Raw genomic sequence first — 15475 nt, 5'->3', positions numbered from 1 at the left:
TGTAACATCATTAACCAGAAAAACAGAATCAACACCAGAATTGAATACGATACTGAAATCATCAGACATAATCAATTCCTGTAATTGTTCCTCTTTCGATTGGAACGGTTCCACCGTTGGCGCTGCTGTTGCTTGGGTCTTGCGCCTAAAAAATTAGGGTCATTAGAATTTGTATTCTGATAAATAGAGTTATTATTGTTCCTATTCTGAAGTCTTTCACTCCGTCGAACTTCAATGGATGGCAAATCTTGTCTGGCTGACATACTTATAGACAAATAAACGTCTTGGTGACTGTTCTCATGGTTGTTGTTCAAAAGACAGTCATTGGTATTAGGAGACAGTTCAATGTTGTCACTAACATAATCATTCAACCTATTCAAAGGTCTCCATACTTGAGCTGGTGGTGGATTGGGATAAGCAAAGCCTTCCTTATAGGCTTGTCCATTTCAAGTTTTTTAACTTTAATATTTTTAAGCTTAGTTAAATACTCATCAATACTACTGAATAGTCTCCCATATTCATATTTGTATCTATTGAATGCCACATCTGTTTTGATTTTATTGTCCAAGTCAATAGCCTCAGCGTTCAGCTGTTCTACAGATAGAGCATAATGCTTAATCATTAATTCAAGTAGCTCAAAGCCGTGCCGGTCAAACATGGCCATAAGGTCCTTGTGGAACAATGAGTTAGCTATCAACCCCGTAGGGTACTGGTGATGCCTAAGCCCTTTTGGTACTATTCTACGTGACAAGCATTCCTGAAAATAAGAAATTAACTAAAGCATTCATTACATCTTTTTTCTTTATAGTACCACAATGATAATAAATTCTTCAAGAGAGTGTTCTAATAGTTTTCACAACATAAAATGCCTCACAGTTGCAGCACTTAGCTAAACATAGCACTTTTACATGTATATCTACACCTAGCAGTGATATGTTGATTTAAATGTTTAAAAAACACACTGTGTGTGGTATTTATAAATTTACAGTATTAACAATTTAAGCATGGCTAAGTTCTGAATGGTTACAAACCATCAGATGTGTGGTTAACACTTTTGTTTTCGAACATTAGTTTAATATTTGACACATTCTTATATAAAAATAATGGATGAACACCTACAATCTTAACAAGTCTAGAGTTGCCCAAAATTATTTTCCATTAGTCAACTATAATTCTTTGGATTTCACAGGAATCCACACTAATTGGAATTAAAAATGAACAATTCCTCTCGTTTATATACGAGTTACCATCATCTTGTTTTGTTGGTGTGATCCCCTGAATCAAAATGGGAGAAATGTATTTGTTCTTGTAACTGACAACCTCATTTTTAATTTGTTCTAATTTTCCAGGTGTATATCCCCTGTTGGAACACATAGAAATTAGATTGTCCACTTCAGTACTGACATCCACATCATCACTGATTAAGCTACTCAGTCATATAATCTGCCCTCTAATAATGTTCCACTTCATAAGTCATAGATGTTGACTTCTAAAATACAGGTAGTTATTAGTGAAATGCTTTTTCCTATGTAACTTGCTATTAAAACCTGTATTTTGAAGATCCATCTCAACAATGAAATCTAAAAAATTCACTGTACATCCATTATCACTTAATACAAAGGTAAACCACTCAATACTAAAATTAATTTCATCCGAAAAGTAAATCAAAATCCTCCTTACTGCCTGCCCAAATGAAAAACAAATCAGTATATCTTTTGTAAAATGTAACAAATTTAAACAATTCCATTTTGGTCAGCACTGTGCTTTTCCACAAACAAAGGACCAAGTTGGCAAAGGCTGAAGCCATTTTTCCGAGCATTGCTACACCATATCTTTCTTGGTAAACATTTCCTTCAAATAGAAAAAAATATTTGTTAAAACAATATCAAATAATAAAAATACAGTCTTAATTAAAACATTGTAAAAATTGGCAAAAAGGCTAAAAAGTTCCTGACAAAGTCAACCACCCACTTTTCTCAATAGAAGTGTAAAGGGACATCATATCAATGGTTGCCAAAACCTTTTCTGTACCCTGGAAATTGTAATTTTTCAACAAGTCTAAAAAAAACCCAAGAATCTTTTAAGTAAAAATTAGTCAACTGAATTAACTGATTTAAAACACTGTCTAAATAGTATGTTATGGTGACTGTCTTTCTATGTGGCACAGAAACAATTGGTCTAAATTGTGGTTTCATGACATTCTTATGAATTTTAGGGATTCCAAAAATTGATCCCAACTGTAGTTGTTCAACATATAAAAATTCATAAAATGCACAATCTATATACCCTTCATTTAATAAATCTAGCAAGACATCATCCAATTTTTTAAAACTAAATCTAACAAAATTCTTACTCACTACACTGTAATTATTCACATCACTAAGAAGTTCAAGCATACTTTTTTATAATTATCACCATCCATAATTACTAAACAATTGCCTTTGTCAGCTGTTGTATATCTCATGTACTTATTTTTCATTAATAATGATAAGGCTTCATATTCAACTTGAGATAGATTATAATATCTGTTTTTGGCTTTGTTATCTAATATGTATCAAAAATCATGTTCACATATGACAGAAGAATACATTCAAGGTGGAGAGCAAATTGGGATTACAGGTGCTAGACTTTTTGCATGCTTCACTAGATTTGTACTTAGGAATGTCATGCAAAATATATTTCAAATTTTACGGTTTCACAAGCAGCTTTAAATCAATTACCAAGTTTACAATATTGGCCCTCTTAGAGAGAATAAAAGAAAATCCTTCACCGAACACTTTAGCCTGCATGCCTGATAAAAATCAGTAAACTTAGGTTTAAAACATGCCATGTGGAATCTAACTAATTTTACAAAAAGTGCTAATTTCTGAAGGCCCCTTGTATAGCATTCAGATAGACTATGCAGGATACCTACCAAATGCAAAAGGAGGATTCAAATTTCTGCTAGTCGTGGTAGATGTAGGTTTAATTTACAAATAGTTAAAGGATTAAATAAAATAGATATTTATGGTCTATTGAGATAATTATTTGTTAAGTGGTGGGTAGTGTAGCTAAGTATGAATGTGTATTTAGATAAGTAACTTTGTTTTATAAGGCAAAAATGACATACATATAAAAAACAGACTGAGATGCTACTCTTAATAGCTTAAATAATACTACTCACAATACTGTCAGTGAGTTCTATTATATTAGTAACTTCTGCATTATTAAATTAAGATACAATTTATGGATAACTGAAAAAAAATCCCTTGGAGGAATCACAAACTTAAGATATACAGGAGTAAAGGTACTATTTAATATTCAAAAAATAGCCATAAAATATGTCTAGATTAAATAAACTACAGAAACTACTTATATTTTCTTATCAAATCTTCCATATCTATGAATGTAGTTTTTTCTCTGAGTTCTAAAGCAGCGACAAGGTATTTTTACTTATACACATTATTTTAATTTTACAAGGTCTTTAACTACATGAGCCACTCCCTTACATTAGTATGTCCAGGAGTTTGTCAACTACAATCCATGAGTCAAAAAATGAAAGAACATTTTTTTATCAGTAAACAATCAAGAGGTTACCCAGATGTACACATAGTTGTAGATCTTGATTGTCTTGGCTTTCTTTGCAGATGCAACCTTAGCACTTGACTAAGGACCAGTGATATATACTGCTTACCTTGATCTTGATAACATTTTCAGCAGTTTATTTGCACATATTGCAGATAAATGCAAAATTCAATGGATAAAGCACTCATTACTCAGTGGCACATGATAAGTCAAGGTAGTGGGTCTGCCTGCCTATTGCAACAAAGGTTACCAGGACTCCAAAAGTGGAGTCAATACCTTTTGGACTACTTTTCTTAATCACAAAGGGAGAAATGGATTATTGGTTACCAAATATTCTGCTAAGTACACACTGAATAGCAAAATAACTTCATTAATAGATGACAATGCACTCCAACATGGTCTACAAAAATGTGTCTCTGGTACAGTGAAAATTACCTCATTTTTCACTTCAATAAATTTAGCATTACAAAACTTGACAAAAAATGTATAAATTATGATTACAAAATAAATGTTTATATTATAAAAATACACCATAATTAAACATCAAATGACAGTGTTAGGCAGAAGTTTAAACATATGCAGCAAAGAACCAAAAAAATGAGAAAATAAATGAAACAATTTACCTTAATAGAGAGGATTACCACTCATAACCTGCATATTATGTGTTTGTGACATGGATACAAGAAATTCACCTCAAGACTGAACCTTGAGAGGTGAATCTTGACATCCATGTCTAGTACACCTAATTAAAAGTTAACAGGAGACTGCATCGTAATTCTTTGTAATGCACGGAGCTTTATATCCATGTACTACTAGTTACAGGAACAAAAAGAGTGTTAAGTGATTTTCCAGCTTTCAAAGCCATAAAGCACTTAGGGAGCTCTGTCAAAAAGGCAGTGTAACATGCTCCCTTAGTTTTACAACCTTGCCACATCTCTCAAACATTCAAATTTTCACAGAATATCTAGATGTTTGCCTCACATATTTGGTCTGTTCTTCATAAAAATATTTAATTTTCAGACAAACCACTGATGATTGAAGTCACTAAACAACAACATACATTTGAGTTTCAGACTTTCAATTCTTCCAAAAATGCAGCTGAACAAACATCCTGTTATACTAGCTACTTTCTATGTTTATAACAGGAATGCAGAAACAAGTCAGTTTTTTTTCTTGCCTAGGTCTTTGCGTACCAGTACTGACAGATTTGACTTCTTACCATGAGACCCAGTCTTAACAAATTAAGCAGGGGTGCATAACATTTGTTAAGACTGGGTATCTGGCAATACTAATGCTTGAGTGATATGTATTTTTCCATATATCAAAGCATAATCACTATGCTCCATGCACAACCACTTTTCCCATTTTTGCTCATGGTTCAGGGTGTCACTTCAATGGTGACAATCATCTAGAGACAAGGTTCACACTGCCTTGGCTCTAGATGATTGCCACTGCTGAAGTGACATCCCCAAACACATGTGAAAAAACAGGGAATACGGTTGTTGATGGATGGATGGATGGATGGATGGATGGATGGATGGATGGATGGATGGATTGATAAAAGCAAACTGACAAGGGCTAGTTTATTGATTTGACTGCAGCCTTTGATACTGTTATTCAACACCAACTAATTGTAGAATTTCAGTATTTTGAGTATTACATCATCCATATTCTGATAAATGTAATCAGTGCTAAAGTTGCCAACAAAAGTACTACGTCCTGTGTAAAATGATTTTGATTATTACTCAGAAGATTATAATTACTGAGCTTATTTCTTAGAGGATACAGCCCTTAATAGTAACCTATAAAGTGAAATAATAAAAGATAGGACAAAATATTAGACAACAGAAACACCCTCAACTCAGTGTTTTGTTAAAGATTTACCTATAGCCATTTTCCAAAGGAAAGGAAAGGTGCTAACATTTAAGCACAGGTTTAAAACATGATAAAGTGTGAGTGAGATAAAATGTCACATGATTTAATGAAACTGAGGGTCAAACTATCATATACAGTTTAACTAAACTTTAATGAAAAATCATCTTAAATAGTGGCAATAGGTCTTAAGGGCCACTGTAATTACAATATTGTCTTGATGAATGGAGACGTTGATTTTTAAGTACATAACAAATAATCTGCAATCATTTTAGGGCTAGAAGTAATTTGGCTGTTATGTTCAGTGACAGGGTGATTCATATATGGCAGCTTTTCTATTAGACTATTAAGCCATTTCCAGCAACCTGTTGGATTTTCAAGAAGTCTGTGCTGTCCAACTCTAAATTCACTAACCTTATAAATAAATGTTTTGTGTTACATTTGTTTCTGGCTGTATAAAAACTGGGCCAATTAGAATGTGACTGTATTATTTTAAAAGTGTGCTAAGCTGCACTTTTGTCTTTCATCATATCTTATCTCTGGGGATAACCTTGGTGGGTGGTTATATTTATGAAGTACTGGAAATTAGTTTGAAGCAGTAGAAGTATATTGAGCTGGCTGCTCACAAGTAGAGGTTAGTATGTCTGCTCACGCTGGTTTCTTCCCCTGTCAGTTCTGAGCTGAAATGCCTTCTGTTTGGAGTCTGCACATCCTTCCTCTCTCTGTCTGGGTTACTGTTAAGTGTTTGTGTGTCTTCCCATGTGCTAAAGATGAGACGAAGTTAAATGGTGATTCTCAAAATTGCTCATAGGTGTATCTATATGAGTGTATACATCCTGCAATGGACTGGTGTCCTGTTCAGGATCAGTTCACAGCTTTGCACCCATTGATTTCTGGGATAAACTCAATCCTGTAGTATAGTGTTATACAAGACCAGTCAGCATTAGCCAGGTCTCTATACAAATAAAGCTCTCGGCTCTGTTTAAAGGACATATACATTACTGTTTTTTCCAGTTTACACATTTTATCCAAGAAATAAGTCATGCTAGTACAATGATCATTGAATAATGGAAGAAGCACCTCATGCCTTAAAATCATATGGAAGGATGTGATCAACTGACCTTCTACAATGGAATAATTTGCCAAATAACGGTTAGGCCTTGTTGGAATGGTTATTAGCAAAGTGAAGGAACATTAAATTTGATTCTCCTCCAATCACCTTGTGGACTGGTGATGCCAATAAACATTGAAATCCTCTAGAACAGTGCAAGTTTACCCAATAATACAGGCAGACTTCAACATACTAATAATTACAGTCATTCAGTAAAAACTAAATGGAAATTGGCTGTCGAGGGTACTTGATAACACTAATAACGACTTTATGATGACCTTTTGTTATATAAGAGCAAATAATCCAGTATAGTAATGAATCAGATATTTCATTGGCTGGTATTCAGCTAACTGCCCTTGTGGGCCATTTTAAGTCTAGCCAGTTACCCATGTGAGAATCACATTCTATACCTTGTATTTGTGAGGTAAACATCTTAACAATTATGCCAATCTCCCATGCTTTTTGGACATCTAGCTATTAGAAAGGCAGCTAAATTATGATTAATAAGTAAAAGTATATACCTATAATTTCATATCCCAGCTGTACAGCTGTAAAAGGACTGATACTGAATTATAATTTACCTGAATTCTGCACTTTCTAAATAAATTATTCTCAGGTTTAGATAAGATCTATGCACAACAATATCTGTGCGATGGTCCTGATACAAATTTTGCAAAATATCAGATTTGTTAAAGCTAATACCTACATTAAAAATTATAACTAGCATTGCTTTTAGAATATGGCATGCTTCTGCTTGAGAACAGGGGATAAATAAATTTCACCAGATAACCTGGGTATAAGCAAATCTGAAAAGTCAAATGATAAATGACACACTAAAACTTGGTTTTAGTGTAATATATCTATCATTTAAATGACTCTTTTACAGTAGTATAAGGAATGTAATATTTCAGGGTTCTTCACCACCAAGGAAATTAAATTTTGTTAACATACTGATATAAATTCTGTGAATTCTGTGGTTCATAATTTGTAAAGGTAGATTTATAGGAAATACAAACATACTGATATAAATTCTGTGAATTCTGTGGTTTGTAATTTGTAAAGGTAGATTAATAGGAAATACATCAGTGTATATGTAGACTGATAGGTGTTATATACAAACATATGTGCATAAATAATCATGATGAGATCATTTATAATACAAATAATTTATATATATAGAAGCATGTTATTTTGCTGAAGATTTTAAACATTTTGAGTGCCAAAACATTGACATCCAAAACCTTGAAGTCGAAAATGCTGAATAATACTAGTGAACAGGAATCCAACTTTCTGAGATCACGCTACAGTGGAGACAGGGGGATTGGCTTTTTCTCTGTTGTAGTGCAGTCATAGCTGGCCTTAGGCATAGGCCAACTAGGCTGCTGCCTAGGGCGGCGCTCTAGCAGGGGCGCTTTTCCAGCATTTATTTGGTGTAGGTAGACCAGGATGGGGGCACCAAGTGGTGTGGTGGGGGGCGCTGTGGAGCCAGTTTGCCTAAGGCACCAGTTGACCTAAGACCGGTCTTGAGTGCAGTGCTGGAGTTAGTACATATAACTAGCAAGGTGTGTGGGGGGCTACAAAAAAAGATGTTTTTGCTGTATTATTTATTTATTTTTTTTGTATTTCCAGTTTTTATTTTCAAGGTTTTGTATGTCAGTGTTTTGGCATTCAGCATTTAAAACCTTCAGCAAAAGGCCATGACTCATAGCCATATATATGTGTGTATATATCTGGTAACCACTTGAAGTGTTGGGACCCCTAAAGTGAGTCCTAAAACATGGAGACTGAATGGCAGAAAAAAAATGGACTTAATATACAAAGTCTGAGATGGCCATTTCTCTGAACGTTCCCTTTCCTTTGAGGTATGTCAGTCTTGGAGTTGCTGTATTTAAGTTTGGAGTGTGTGGTGGGCTTGCTCCTCACATCACTGGGTGCTGTAGGTATTTTACCTGACAAATAAAGAAATTTAAAGGACAAGAGTGATGTTTGAGATTCAATCTTCTCCTGCAGCTTTGGTCCTTCTTTTTCAGCATGAGAGCACTCATTATTTTGAGTGCCAACATTAAGGGTACAGGACCATATATCTATGTATGTTTTTTTCTCCATTTCAAATGGACTAGCTGGATAGTTTTCTATATAAGAATCAAATTTAGCTGTAATGACTGACTTGGACAATCTTTTTTGCACAGAAGTATTCTTCTCATTTGTACATCACTACCATTTTAGGCAATTCAGGGAAAATAATATGCAATTTGTTGAATATATTTTCACATTTTTAACTGTACCAGAACCCTTACACATCTCTAGATGTGTCATTTAATGTCATAGAGTAGGGCAAAAGAACACCTTTCAGAGCTGAACCTGTACGCAATGACGTACCTGATATAGGTGCTTTGCTATACCCGTTCTTGTAATGTTTGATTATGTCACTGTTGCATATGTTCATCATTTTTAAGGTACTGTAGAATCAAAAAATTGTATTGGCATTGGACACTGTTTTAATATAATTAGTATTTGATACAAGGTAGAAGAGTAAGCATTTCATGGAAAATGCCCCCCCCCCCAGTTTTTTATTTAAAACATTTTTTTTCACTATACTTCTGTATACAAGGAGAATACTTCAGGTGCTGTTCTGTGGCAGAATAAATCTACAACTAAGCATTAATTCAAAACCTTCCTAGAAGTACTAGCAGCTCTTAATGAGTTCTGTTTAAATAAAAGCACGTCTCTGTTTTCATGTATTTACACTTCATCATCAGATTTGCTCCTTGCAGATTTGCTGAGGGCTGCTTGAAAGACAAAAAAGCATGATAGCATATTTTCTATGTCAAACAGATGTGAGTATTCTGTTGGATCAGGAAAATGCTATATGAAAAGCAAGCATTATATATTCAAGTCAGACACTGAATCACACACACCTACAGGGTCTGTCTTTAACAAGGAGTACAATTTGTTTAACAGCTGTGAAGCAACCATCTCCACATGTGATCAGAGCAATAAACTGAATGGTGCAATATAATTAAGTTCTCCTTCCAATAATGTCTGTTTCCTTTAAACATAAATCTGCAACTCTAAGCATTTCTTTTGCGAAGAAGTAAATTTAGATACATGTCATCTGCCGCTCTGGTATGTGGTAGATCATGTACTAACAAAAATGCATTTTCTACTACGTTTTTGCAATACTTTTGGAAAAAGAAGTCTTTTTTTTTTAATATCCCTCAGGATTCATTAGCAGTGCTGGCACATTGCAGCTGAACCACACTATTTTACTTCTTAATGTAACAAGCAGGATTGCTAATTTTATTTTATTTATTTTCCATTTGTTTGCTGGGTTAGTCCGACTGGACACAAGGTGACCGTTTTCAGTGGGGGCCTGGGAGAAATGCTCCAGATACATAGTAAAAAATTTTAAAAATAATAAAAATAATAAAACATTTTATAAACGTAGCTATTTTGTACAAAGAGCATAGAACATATAAAAGGAGTAAAATCAGAGTTTTACAAATGATGCTGCATACAGTGGTTAGACTACTGAGAAGCAAATTAAACAAGAGTTTATACAACAAATATGCAATTGCTTGAACATAAATTAAAAAAGAAGTTTCCATAGACAAACAGGGTCATAAACTAGAAATCATAACTATAAAGATGGCCTAAACACTTGGTTCACAGTACTATGCACTAAGTGAAACTACACAGTACACCTGTGATCTAGGGATGTTGAAAGTCAGGAACAGGTGAAATTAGTCTGGTTCTGTATAGGAACATATCCACGTTTTGAATAGAAGATCTTTTAGTAGGGATCTGAAAGTATGTTTACTATTTAGACATCTAATGTTAGGGGATAGAGAGTTCCAGGCCTTAGCAACTGCATAGGAATAAAGAGATTGGCTTAAGCTATGTAAGCAATTGGTAACAGTCAGTAGGGCAGTATTGGAAGATCTTAGTTGACTCACAGTATTATGGAAGGTGAGCAGACTAGAGAAGGCAGGTATTTTATTTGGTTGGTATAGCAGTTGATGGATCAGGAGAAGTTGATTGTATTTTAGTAGGTTAGGGAGTTCTAACTATCGTAGCTGTCTTACGGAGAGGCAATGGTGAGAACGAAACTTAGCATTGGTTGCAAATTTTGAAATTTTATTATAGCAGGTAGATAATTTCAGAAGGTCAGATTTGCTTAGGTTAGTTAGAACTGGGGTAATGTACAGTAAGGTGGAGAGTAGATGGGTACATCAGATAGTGATTCAGGATTCCTGTCTGAGGAAGCTCTTGCAGCTTTAGAGTGAACCTAGTTTTTTATGAACTTTGGCAATTGCAAGTGCTATATGTTTGTTGAATTTTAGGTTTTGGTCAATAGTTACACCTAGTAGTTTGGCTTGAGTTATTGGTGTGATAAGGGTAGTGTTGCAGGATGTTATTCAGAATGGCAAGGTAGGGGTGAAAGTTTTGGATGGGTGGAAGATCATGAATTGGGTTTAGTATGAGTTGGGAAGAATTTAACCATTTTTCTATAGTACTGAAGGCTTCCTGGTTTCTGTCTTGAAGTAATTGTAGAGAGGGGCGGAGCAAATAAGGGTGGTGTCCTTAGCAAACTGTACTATATTAGTTTGTTGGCTAGCTGAGGGGAGGTTATTGATAAAGATGGAAGATAGCAAGTGACCAAGAATGAATCCTTGCAGAACACCTATCCAACTGCGAGAAGAGGGGAGAGAAAGTTATGCCATTTAAAAGCTTATTGCCAGAAGGACAGATAATTTTTAAACCACAGTAGAAATGAGTTACCCAGAATGACCTCAGAGAGAGTCTATAGTAATTTGCAGTGGGATGCTGTGTCAAATGACAGGTCTAGAAAGACAACAGATACTAAGTTATTGAGATTTCTTTGTTGGTTGATGTGGTCAGTAAAGGATATAAGGGCAGAGGTGGTACTATAGTTTGGCCGAAATCCATGTTGGGAATTTGCTAGCAGGTTATATTGAAGAAGATGATTCAGTAGTTGGGTTTGTATACATTTTTTTAAGATTTTTGATAGGGGAGATAGTATAGCTATGGGGCGATAATTACTTAGTTCTGTCGAGGAACCACCTTTGTGTAGGGGGACAACATAAGACATTTTCCAGAGAGAGGGGACAGTGTGTTCAGCTATGGATCTATTGATAATATATGGAAATAGGGTAGGCAATGGCAGAGGCAGCAATCCTGAGGTAATCAGTGGGGAGTTTATCGGCAGCGAGAGTGGTGGGTTTTAATTTGGCAAGGTGTTTACAAATTCGGTCAGCTGGAACTGGTTTAAGAGAAAATTGGGAGTAGGTCTTATGGTGACAGTTTTGTATTTTGGGGGTATTTGTAGTAATAGTGCGGAAATTGTTGAATAACTTTTGGATGGAGGAGGTAAAATAGTCATTAAAGTGAGTGGCAATATTATTGTTATTACCTTCAATGTTAGGGTTTGGGGAGGTGATTTTGCCTGGTTGGAGAATTTGGTTGACTGAGGACCAGAATTTTTGTAGATTGTTGTAGTGAGTTTTTGTAGCTGGATATAAAAACTTTTTTGTCATTACATATTTGTTTTTTTGCTTTGTTTCCGAGCACTATGAACTTTTGTCAATATGTACTTGTTTGGTTAGTACGCCAGATTGCACAAGCTATGTCTTATTGTTTGAGTGGGGATCTTGTGTCCTTTGAGATCCAGGAGGCTGGGTTGGTTTTAGTACAAATTATACATTATGAGCGATAAGAATAAGAATACCTAAGAAGGTAGTATTAAAGTACTCCACGGCTTAATTTAATGGTAGACTTTTAAGAGGTGACCAATTTACTTTTTTAAGGTGTTGATGAATTGATCTGGTAGGACATTTTCGGAACTACGGATAGAAAGCAGGATGGGGGGTTATGGGTTTTTGTGCTGTAAGTAGGCGATCAAAGAGGGAGTTGGGTAACATACCAGATATATTGGCAGATGAAGACTTGTTGGTTAGGATTCAGTCTAATATGGATTTTTTTTTTTGTGGCTTTGTCGATACGGGTGGGGATTTGGATAAGGTGTTTGAGTTAAATAGGTTTAAATGGTACTTCGGGGAGTGATGCCATGATAGAGGCTCAATCAGTGTTGAAATTCCCGAGGATAAGTGTCTCCTGAGGGAGGGTGGTGGAAGTCCAATGTAAAGTGGACTCTAGGGTGGCAATATTGTAGCCTGGTGTTAAGTAGACACCTATAATGTTGAGTTGTTTCTGCTGGTTTAATTTTATATTTGCAAGCAGGGTTTCTGGATAGCTGAAAGTGGGGATATCTTTACATAAATGTGGGAGAGTCAGGTTGTGCCTGTAAAGTAGGGAAATGTCCCCACCTCTTTTAACTATTCAGTCACATCTAAGGATGTTGTAGCCAGGAGAGGCTATGGTGGTATCTTTGATGTGAGACTTGGGCCAGGTCTCAGTTAAGAGTACAATATCAGGGTTATAGAAGGATATAAAGGCATGTAGTTCTTCAATTTTATTCATGATGCTGCGGATGTTTATACTGAGTATTAAGAGGTCAAAGGAGTTTTGCTTGCAGAGGCTGTTAGGTCCATGTAGGTTTGCAGCGGTGGGTATAGTAGCAGAGTGGCCTGGGTTAGGGTAGATGTTGCCACTGAGGGTCTCTATAATAAGATTGATATCTGAAAATGTTGACTCACCTTTCATTGACATGAAAATATTGAACTGCAAGTATCCCGAATGGCCAAATCACTGATTTCTTTCCAAGGGAAAGAAATTGGAAGGCCAACAAACAACACCACATAAAAACAAACCCCTAACTAAATATTCTAACTCCGAAAATGCCCTACAGTCAGGGAAAAGGCAGGTGTAGCAGAACAGCTAAACGATTTCTTGCCCTTGGTGGCAGGGTGTGTGTGTGTGTGTGTGTGTGTGTGTGTGTGTGTGTGTGTGTGTGTGTGTGTGTGTGTGTGTGTGTGTGTGCACATGTGTGTGAGAGAGAGATGAGAGAGGCATTTCTGACTTCTTGTAAAAACTATGTGGCAAGTAGATGGCTTTTGGAGGATTTAATGATATCAGGAGTTTTACATCCATTCAAAATGTAACCTCATGCCACAATTTTTGCTGAGCAATTTAGGAAGAGGTGTTTGAAGGGGTCTACCTGAGAACACTGAAAGATCGAAACACCGACAATGAGAACACTGACACTGGAAGACCGACAACAGAAATAATCAACAGTTCGAAATCCCAACGTTGAAAACAACGACATGCGAAATGAGTACGACTGTGTAAGTATGAGATAGTGACGGTTTTTAGGGTTAGGGTAAGGTAAGTGTGCGATAGTGACAGACTTTAGGGTTAGGGTGCGGGTAAGGTAATTGTGCAATATTGACGGACTTTAGGGTTAGGGTGTGGGTAAGGTAAGTGTGCGATAGTGACGGACCTTAGGGTTAGGGTTTGGGTTAAGGTTAGTGTATAGATAGTTGTGTATGTAAGATTTAGTGTAGGCTTGTAAGTTTTTTGGTGTGCTTGTGTTGTGTGTGTGTTTTTTATGTAGGTATTGGGTAGGTTAATGGGATGTGTGAGTTACGTGGGTAATGGCGTTATGGGATGTTGTGGTGTAGTGGGATGTGTGTGATTTGCCGGTAAGTTCTTGTTTATGCTTTAGTTGTGATAGTTTAGGTTATGTGTGTAATTTTGTGTAGTAGTGTGTAAGAATGCTTGGTGTGGTTTGCGTTTATGTTTCTGTTTGTGTTTTGTGAGTCGGTGTTATGGTGTTCGGTAATGTGGACTGTCGGTATTGTCTGGTTTCGGTGTTTTGATTTCGACGTTTTGGCTGTCGGGTTTGTGGTGTGTCAGTGTAGTGTAGGGGATCCATTTGAAGGTATGTGGTTTAACTTCATGCCTTCTAATGGCTTGCTTAGCCAGTTTACATATTGTGGTGAATTGGCACTGAGTGGATAATGACAGGTTTTATTTACAATTATGCCAGGCTGTGTCTCATATTTTTACTAGGTGTCCAAATGTGGTTTTGTGAACAGTCTGATAGGTAGAATTTGTTTTGAAGACATCAGGGCTAGTCTCTCAGCAGTGTAAAGATTATCTCTTGGTGATTTGATAACATTGACTAATGTTCATGTGACACCCCAACCCCATATAAAAATGGAAAGACAGGGACTGATGATGACAATGATGATGATGATGACAATGCCTATGATGACTGAGTATGGTGTTTGCAAGACTTTTAGTGGCAGAGTTTGAGTCATGAAATGAAAGAATGGGAGTCCAGTCTCATATGTAGAAGAGTGATTTAAGTCCCTTCCCTAATGTCATTTTCAGATTTAGATCTGAAGGATACCAACGATGGGTGGAATTTAATAAGTTGTGAAATCTGAATGCAATGGTGCAGTGGTCTCTGAAGGCATGTGGTGAATGAAAAGTTGTGAGATTTTGCAGGAATGGATGGTTGTTAGCAAATAAAGCAGGGCGCAATGGGTTGAGTGAAGGTTAGACCATATGTGATGATTTATGAGCTGAATGAGTGCAAGGTTTTCTAGAAATTGAGCGATGCCATTTAAGGTGTGCTCAAATAGGTTACAGTTAAAGTCACTTAGAATGAGTATGTTCCTTTATACGTTTGTTCTTGTTAGAAATGTTATATATGTAAACTGAATTTTTAATAGAAGATACTGGTAGAAAGTAGGCTTTAGTGATGAAAAGTGGTTTGTTGTTGACAGCTCAAATTTTTATGAATGATTATAAAGGGTAAGAGTTAGACATGTTTTTCATTTGGTGCCTTAATGGGATTACAACTAGAGCAAATTTGATAAGATTTGGGAGAAGAAATATGGAAGTGGTTGGAGATGAATGTACATAGCAGGATATGTGGGATCTAGATTTGGGGGTTGGGAGCGATGTTGGAGATATAGAAGAAGTGCAGAGGTATGGGTG

The sequence above is a fragment of the Protopterus annectens genome, chromosome 2.part1 (genome assembly GCF_019279795.1).
Source record: "Protopterus annectens isolate FY-2018-M chromosome 2.part1, PAN1.0, whole genome shotgun sequence".
NCBI lineage: Eukaryota > Metazoa > Chordata > Ceratodontiformes > Protopteridae > Protopterus > Protopterus annectens.
Note: the sequence above shows the minus strand (reverse complement) of the source record.